General features: G+C 35.6%; 1 pseudogene; it reads right to left on the bottom strand.

Annotated features, from left to right (window-relative positions):
* Positions 1-205: 205 nt before the first annotated feature.
* Positions 206-1,353, bottom strand: LOC125930979 (phosphoglycerate kinase 1-like; annotated as a pseudogene).
* Positions 1,354-8,282: the final 6,929 nt, after the last annotated feature.

Raw genomic sequence — 8,282 nt, 5'->3', positions numbered from 1 at the left:
GTTATTGAAGCATGCAGGCAAGACCAGGGTGTGGTAAAAGAGCAGCTGAGATGCTGTGCAACTGTTTAAGAGTTTTTGACACTGCATCTTTCTGCCACTAGGTGAATCCTGACATGGGGAAGATTTTAGTTACTGCCGAAGAGAGACACAGTAACTGCTAAGTTGACTTAGGGGCTGCACACAGGAATCAATAGCCAGAAAAGTACTAAACATGGCTGACTTTATCCTCTGTGTCCATTTGGCACAGCAAGTGGCAGAGTCTCTACAATGGTGATGCAGCCCCTGGAAGTGGCTTTCAACACTTTGTCCATGAGGGCTTTGATTCCTTGGGCAAAAGCTTCCCATTCGAATACACCCAGAGGTCCACTGCACACAATCTGCTTAGCCCCAGCAACTGCCTCTCAGGACCACCTTCCAAGCCCATTCAGCCAGCAAGTATGCCAGAGGTCACCGTGCTTGGCTAGTCCTAGCATTCTCATCAAACTTGTCAGCAGTGACAAAGCCAACATGCAAGGTAATCTTCACACTGTTCTTCCCAGCTTTGGACATCAGGTCTTTGATGATCTTGGCTCCCTCATCATCAAAGTAGAAACGTGCCATTGTCCATGTCGTTGAGCACCTTAAGGAAGGTAAAAGCCATTCCAACACCAATAAACATCTCCTTGACTTTGTTCACCATATTATTGATCCATTGGGTCTTGTCTGTAACTTTAGGTCCACCCAGGATGGCAGGGAAGGGTTGCTGGGCTCTCCAAGGCCTTGGTAAAGTAGTTCAGTTTCTTCTTCATCAAGAAATTTCCAGCATTCTGTGGCAGACTAAATCCCACCATTCAACTGTGGGCTTGGTGACCAGTGCCAAAAGCATCATTGACATAGACATCCCCTAGCTTGTAAAGTGAAACTCAGAAGGCTTCTATTTTGGTTGGCTCAGCTTTAGCCTTGTTCCCAGAAATATCTTTTGCCTTCCCTTATTCCTTCACATGAAAGGGAAGGTTCTGCAGCAAGATGACAGACCCAGAAGAAGGATCAGCACAAGCCTTCTCCATTTCCAGGCTCATACAGTCCTTCAAGAACAAAATCTCAGCTCAGCAGAGATTTGAATTCTATAGCAACTGGCTCCAAAGAGTATTTGTCAGGCATGGACAAACCATCAGACCAGCCCAGATGGCTCATAAGAACAAGTGACTTGGCTCCATTGTCCAAGCAGAATTTGATGCTTGAGATGGCACCCTTGATTCTTTGGTTGTTTGTTATCTGATTGTTCTTCACAGGTACGTTGAAGTCCATTCTCATGATGACCCACTTCCCCTCCACGTCCAGCTTGTCCAGAGTCTGCTTGTTAGAAAGCAACATCTTGGCAATACAACAGCAGCAAGGTTGAGAGCTTAAACAACACTGTCATTCTTATATCATCTTTTGCAAAGTGTTTTTTCAAAAGTTTTACCTTTTTTATTGGATTATTTGTCTTCATAAGATTGATTTGTGGAATTCTTTATATATTTTAGATAAAAGCCATTTGTCAGATTTATGCATATAAATATTTGTAGTGTGTGGCTTCTATATTCATTTTCTTAATGATTTCTTTTGATAGAAGTTTTCTCTTTAATATTGATATAGCTCAAATTATCAATTTTTATAATGACTGGTGGGTTTTTTTGTTTAATAAATCTTTGCCTACTCAAGGTGACAAAGACAATTTCCTATCTTTTCCTCGAGAAGATTTATGGTGGTAGATTTTATATTTAAGCCTTTGATACATCTTGAATTAGTTTAACGTTGGTGTGTGGAGTGTCATATAGAATTGATCCAGCACTATCTGTTTAAAGAGACTTCTTTTGAATGGTTTTAAGTTAGCACCTTGGCTGAAAATAAGTTGACTATATAATTTATATCTGTATCTACATCTATATTTAGACTCTGTTTGGTTCTACTGATTTGTCATTCCTTATACCCGTAATATAGTCTTAATGTAGCTTTACTGCAGTTTTAAAAGAATTACGAATTTAAAAGAATGTTTTTCCATTTTGTTCATATTAAAACTCCCTTTGTTAATTCCATTTTAATTTTAGAACAATTCATAAGTTTCCCTCAAAAAAACCTTCTGAGATTTTGACTAGGATTGAATGAATCTGTAGACCTCTGATTGCTTTTAAGATTTATTATTTATCTTTTGTTTTCAATAATTTTACTATAACATACCTCAGTATATTTATTTTGATTCTATGAGTTTTACAGAACTTCTCAAATCTCAGCCTTGAATTCTCTAATTAGTTTTTAATAATTCTCAGTCACAATCTTTGCAGTGATTGCTTCTTCCTAATTAACTCTTCTCTAATTCTAAGACTTCAATTGAATATTTGTTAGATGTTTATACCATATTTTAATTGTCTATTACATTCTCCATATTTTTGGAGCTCCTTGCTTCAGTTTGGACATTTTCTCTGATCTATCTTCTAACTCACTTATTCTTTCTTCAGCTACACTAAATCGGATGATTAAACTCAATTACTCAGTTTAATAACCTCTCAACTACAGGAGTCTTTTCTGTTTAATAAAAAATTTAACATTTATTTATTTTTGAGAGACAGAGAGAGACCGAGTACAAGTAGGGGAGGGACAGAGAGAGAGGGAGACACAGAATCCAAAGTAGGTTCCAGGTTCTGAGCTCGAACCCATGAACCATGATATCGTGTCCTGAGCTAAAGTTTGACACTTAACCAACTGAGCCACGCAGGTGCCCCTCAACTACTAACATCTTAACTTGTTATTTTAAGTAATAGAATTCCCCATTGTCAAATTTTCCTATTCTCTGTCAAAATATTCCATTTTGTCAATTTCTGAATATATTAACTAACTTAAAAGTTATGTACTATCCCTGTAATATGTGGTTATTCTCTTGATAAATCTTAATTGCCTGCTTTTTCTCTTGTTTTTTAGCCAATTCTTAATTTTTTGTGCCTGATTACTTTTTATTGTTTGCCAACATTATATATCAATAAATAGAAAATTTATATCAATCATTCAAAGATTTAGCTAATGCCATTGCCATCTTTTTTTCAGAGAGGAATTATTTCTGTTATCATCAAGCAGCTGGGTGCATCACCATAATCCAGTTAGGAATTCAGATTATTTTATTTTATTTTATTTTATTTTATTTTATTTTATCTTATTTTATTTATTTTTGAAAGAGAGAGGGAGAGAGAGAAGGCAGGGGAGGGGCAGAGAGAAAGGGAGACAAAGAATCCAAAGCAGGTTCCAGGCTCCAAAAATGTCAGTGCAAAGCCAGATGCCTGACCCAGGTCTTGAACTCATGTGCCATGAGATTATGACCTGAGTTTAACCAACTGAGCCACCCAGGTGCCCCAGGAATTGAGATGATTTTAAACTGGGCTTCAGTTATGAGAACTGGTCTAGTTCCCATTTCCTGTTACATATAAAATGTAACAACTTTAGATATCCACAGAAAACTTGGGTACTTACAAGAACTGTTAACTCCACGTTTTCTCCAGTATGTGAAAGTGTCAATGTTTTGCTCAGTGCCTTATCCTCTCACCAATGATAAATTTTTTACCATTTATCATTATTTTTAATGGAAAAGGTGGTTCCAGACACTGAAATAAAGTTCCTTGGTGTTCCTCCTTTTGGGTTCTTGGTTCTTTCAGTTCTGAATGCATTGGTAGTGTTTTGGGGTCTTAAAATAGATATTTAAAAACATATTTTCCTAAATTACTTAGCTGTTCTCAGCAAAAAGGCTGTTCTTAAATGTCCTAGATAGTCATTGCTAGAAAAATATTTTATCTCTCTTTAAAAGTAGATTTTTACAAGTTACTGAACCAGCTTTAAAAATATATATTAAAATATCATTCTCTCTGATAAATTTAGAATAGGCAAGGTTTTCCTTATTGAGATTCAGTTAATTTACATCTGGAATCTTTAGTTGGGATATGTCAATTTTTAACTGGTAATTATGGACATTGCTTGATGACAAGGCAGGTGTGACCCATAAGTGTAACTTACTGGGAATAAAACAGGATGCTATGATTACTTAATGCCTGGATTTACCCCTGAAATATATATGCACAATGTATACCCAAACCAGCATAGCAAAGGCTGAAAAAAATGAGCTGAAATTTAAACCATTACCCATAAAAGATGAGACAGATCTTATAGTCTGAACATAACTGGACTGATTCCCTCCTACGACAAAGCCATCTACATCCCCATGAGGACTACAGTAGCCAGAGAATCTGTAAAACATAACATCAACAGTGACTAGGATAAAACCCAAAATTAACTGATAATTAATTCACTTTTAAGAAAAAAGACAACAGGTATGAAATCCAAGATGACCCAGATTTTGAAATTATCATGACAAGGACTTTACAGTAACTATTATAACTACTACTGTTATAACTTTTATAACAAATACATATAGAATGAATACAGAGATAGAAAATACCAGCATAGACACAAAAAATATAAAAAAAACCAACTAAATGAAGTTTTAAATCTTAAAAGTACAATATCCTAAAATAAAGTTTACTGGATGGGTTCAATAACAGAAGATATATAACAGAGGAAGGTGTCTACAAACTCAAAGATAGATCAATAAAAACTACTCAAACTCAAGAAAACAGAAAAAATAATATTGATTAAAAAATTAAACAAGACTTAGGCACATGTGAAACAATGATAAAATATCTAAAGTGAGTGGCATTGGATTTCCAGAAGAAGAAGATAAAAAGATTAGGGCACAAATAGATTTTTAAAAACAACATTTGGAAATATCCTAAATTTGATGGAAAACATAAACTTATAGCATCTGGAATCTCAGTAAATACTACAGGATAAATTCTAAGAAAATCATGCATAGATACATAGTAAGTAAACTGCAAAATACAAAGGTATTTCAAACAAAACTAAACACATTACACGGAGAAGGGTGATAATTTAAATACTACGGATTTCTCATCAAAAATTACCAAGAACATTTAGTATAATGACATTGGTAAAGTACTGACATGAAAAACAAAAAATAACTTTCAACCCAGATTATATATCCAACTAAAATATTTTCAAAAATAAAAGATAAATGAAAGCATCAAGGAAAATATCTCACATCAAGGAAAAATGAAGACAGTCCATTGCCAGTCAATCCAAACTACAAGAAAAAAAATTAGGAAAGTTCTTCAGGATGAAGGAAAATGAAATCGGAGGAAAAACTGAATCTCCAGGAATGAATGAAGAGACTGGGAAAATTGTAAGAGGATGTGTCCTGAAAAAATCCAACTGGCTGATTTTGATAGCTAGATACAAATATCAAAAAGTCTTACGTGAGATGTTTGCCCCTCAAGATTGAGATTGGTCAAATGTGTTGTGTCACCGAGATGCTTCCTTTTAGAATAGAACGACTCATTTCTCCAGTTGCCAGGGCTTGTTGGCTACTAAAGTATCACAGGTGAGATGTACTCAAGATATGCCCTCATTCAAGGGAAGCTGCCTCATCCACTATGTGCCTTTCCCACGGGTCACCCACATTCAATGACTGGTCTACATTGGGGTATAAAACCCCATCTGTCTTGTCTCAACTTGGGACAACCCTGATCTTTCAGCCCCTCAGCTCTCCACACAATCAGCTGATAGCCCTTGTTCTAATCACACCACATCTCTCTACATCATCTTATTTCATCACTCCCTTGTAGATGTGTTCCAAAGGGCCCTCCCCAACAAACTCTGTGCATGCAAATCTCTGATTCCAGTCTGTTTCCCAGGTAACTTGTCCTAAAGGAGTTTAACATATACAGAGGCCATAGAAAGCTGAGTCCTTTGAAAAAACTATGAGGGTGAGGGGGCGAGGAAAGAACACACATCAGAGGAATTTTCAGCAGACGATAATCATTTACATTGTTTTTCTCAGTATGATTGGCTAAATAAAACACATTCACGGAACTGTGTTGAAAGGCAAATGATAGCGTTGAGACCTGCTTTCTATCTAGACTCCATCAACTCTAAGATACTGTATGGGATCAGTCTACTACCAGTCTAAAATGCCAAAGATTAAAATAAATAGAACACAAGTGGAAAATGAAACAAATGAGGCAATGTTCTCCTAAACCATAAAGTGTGGAGAGAAGTAGGTGCTGAATTATTGTAAGGAGCCATAGTTATTCACTGGCATTTGTGGCAAACAGACCAAATCTTCTTTTAGAAGCAATGACAAATTTATGCTGAACAAAAAAATCTCGCTTTCTTTAGGTCAAGCACATTAAAACATACACTTCCCCTCTCTCTCTCTCTGACTCTAAAATGCTGAGGATAAAAAGTGTTTTTGGTTGAGCTTTTGCTTATCCTATTTCTACTGTTTGAAAAAAAAATTCCAGTCATTCTTAATAATCCCTTTCATTACAGAGCTAGGGTTGAGAGTACCCTATTGTATATAGTATCTCATTTATGTTTTTGTTATTGCCCACACAGTATGTGATCATTGTAGAATTAGTGAAAGATATAAAGAAGCAAAAATTGGATAGCATATTAGAGGTAATCCTAAATATCAAGATAAGCATTTCAGGAATCATGCTTTATGTTGCCTTCCTAGTATTTAGTCCTCCTAAAGAACATAATATTTCCCTTTGGGAACTTCCAAATCCTCATTCTCCAAATGCAGTGTAAGTGTGGATATGACTTACCTTACCTTTTACTTAAAAAAAAAATAAGGTGCTTATTCAGGCCTAAATGATCAAATCCTAAAACGATTGGTCCAGGGATAGTACATGCATAATGACAGGCCAATGAAGGATGGAGCATTGGAGGCAGCAATAAAAAAGGATTTTTTTTTTCCTAGCTGGGGATGTTAATCTGGTAGGAAAAGTTTTTATGTATTGCCATCTTGGCCACCATATGTGGTAGTCCTTCCTGAAACTAAAGCTAACACAAGCAAAAGCAGAATAAAGCTAAAGCCTTAGAGCTCATGACATCTAAGCCTTTGAATTCAGTCATACCTGAATCTCTTTTGAACTTTTTTGTTTGTGTAAGCTAATACAGTCCCTTTTTTCTTAAGCCTACTTGAATTTTGTTTGCATTACTTACAACTGAAAGAGCTCCAATAATATATAACTGTTCCTACTGTTGATTATTTTCTTCTGACTGTATTTAAATAGATGTACACAGTTTAACAGATAGCAGGAAAACAACAAAATCACGAAATATTTCATTTTCTCTATATAAAACTATCCAGCCTAGCAGACAATGTAAATATTATTACTCATATTTTACAAAGCAAGGAATAAGGGACAAAATCAGATATTAAACTAGAACCCATGACTTGTTAACATTTGGTAATATAACATGACACTGTGCTTCAACCCTCTCTGTCTTAAAAATTTATTTCCAGGATATTAATAAAAATTACCTACATGTGAGAGTGAAAGAAGAAATTATGAGTTTATAAAAGATGATCAATCCTCAAAATTAGAGACCTAGAAAATAATGATATTGAAAAAAGAACCAGGACCTGCAAGAGTGTGGATACAGTTTGAAAACATCCATTTCTTCATTCAACATATGTGTGTCTCCTACCTTCTTCATGCCAGGGCTTGTGTCCGAACATGGGGGACACACTGTGATCAGATCCTAATTGGCCCCTGCCCTCACAGTGTTAGAGAAAGAGACAGAACATATCCAGGGTGTACACAAGTGATAAGAAAATTCCAATTCTGGCATGTACAAAGTAGGGGAGATATTTTGGTGCTGAATGTGTTCATAACAACGCGATTTGATGTAATGAGAGCCAAGGAATGCCCTTGAGTGAAATGATGCTTCAACTGAAATTCTGAGGATGAGGGTGCTTAAAAAGGATGGGAAAATGGTCCAAATTGAGGCAACAGAATATATAAAGATCCTGTGAAGGTGGGAGGGTCTGTGAACAATACTTAAGACCACGAGATGCTCTGTGGATCTCATCTAGTTAGAGTAAATGGTACTATGGCTAAAGGTATAGCTGGTTTTGGTATTTTTCAAAACTGAGATTTCTAAGACTAGACGGTATTTGTTTAAAATGGACTTACTTTATTCTCTCCCAACACATAAGCAAAGATTTTTTTCCACACAAATGAGCTTCCTATTGTTAAAAAAAAATAAAACATGGAGAAAGAGGTTGTTGCAGAAGAATATAAATGAGTTAACGTTCTTTTTTCTGCAATATGTAGCCTTTCTCTTGCTTCAATTTAAACTATTTTAAGACAATACCTTTTCTGTGCAAATCTTTCCTAAAATTATACAATTCA

The sequence above is a fragment of the Panthera uncia genome, chromosome A2 (genome assembly GCF_023721935.1).
Source record: "Panthera uncia isolate 11264 chromosome A2, Puncia_PCG_1.0, whole genome shotgun sequence".
Lineage (NCBI taxonomy): Eukaryota > Metazoa > Chordata > Mammalia > Carnivora > Felidae > Panthera > Panthera uncia.
The sequence above is the reverse complement of the archived record's forward strand: the minus strand, read 5'-3'. Positions and strand labels throughout refer to the sequence as shown.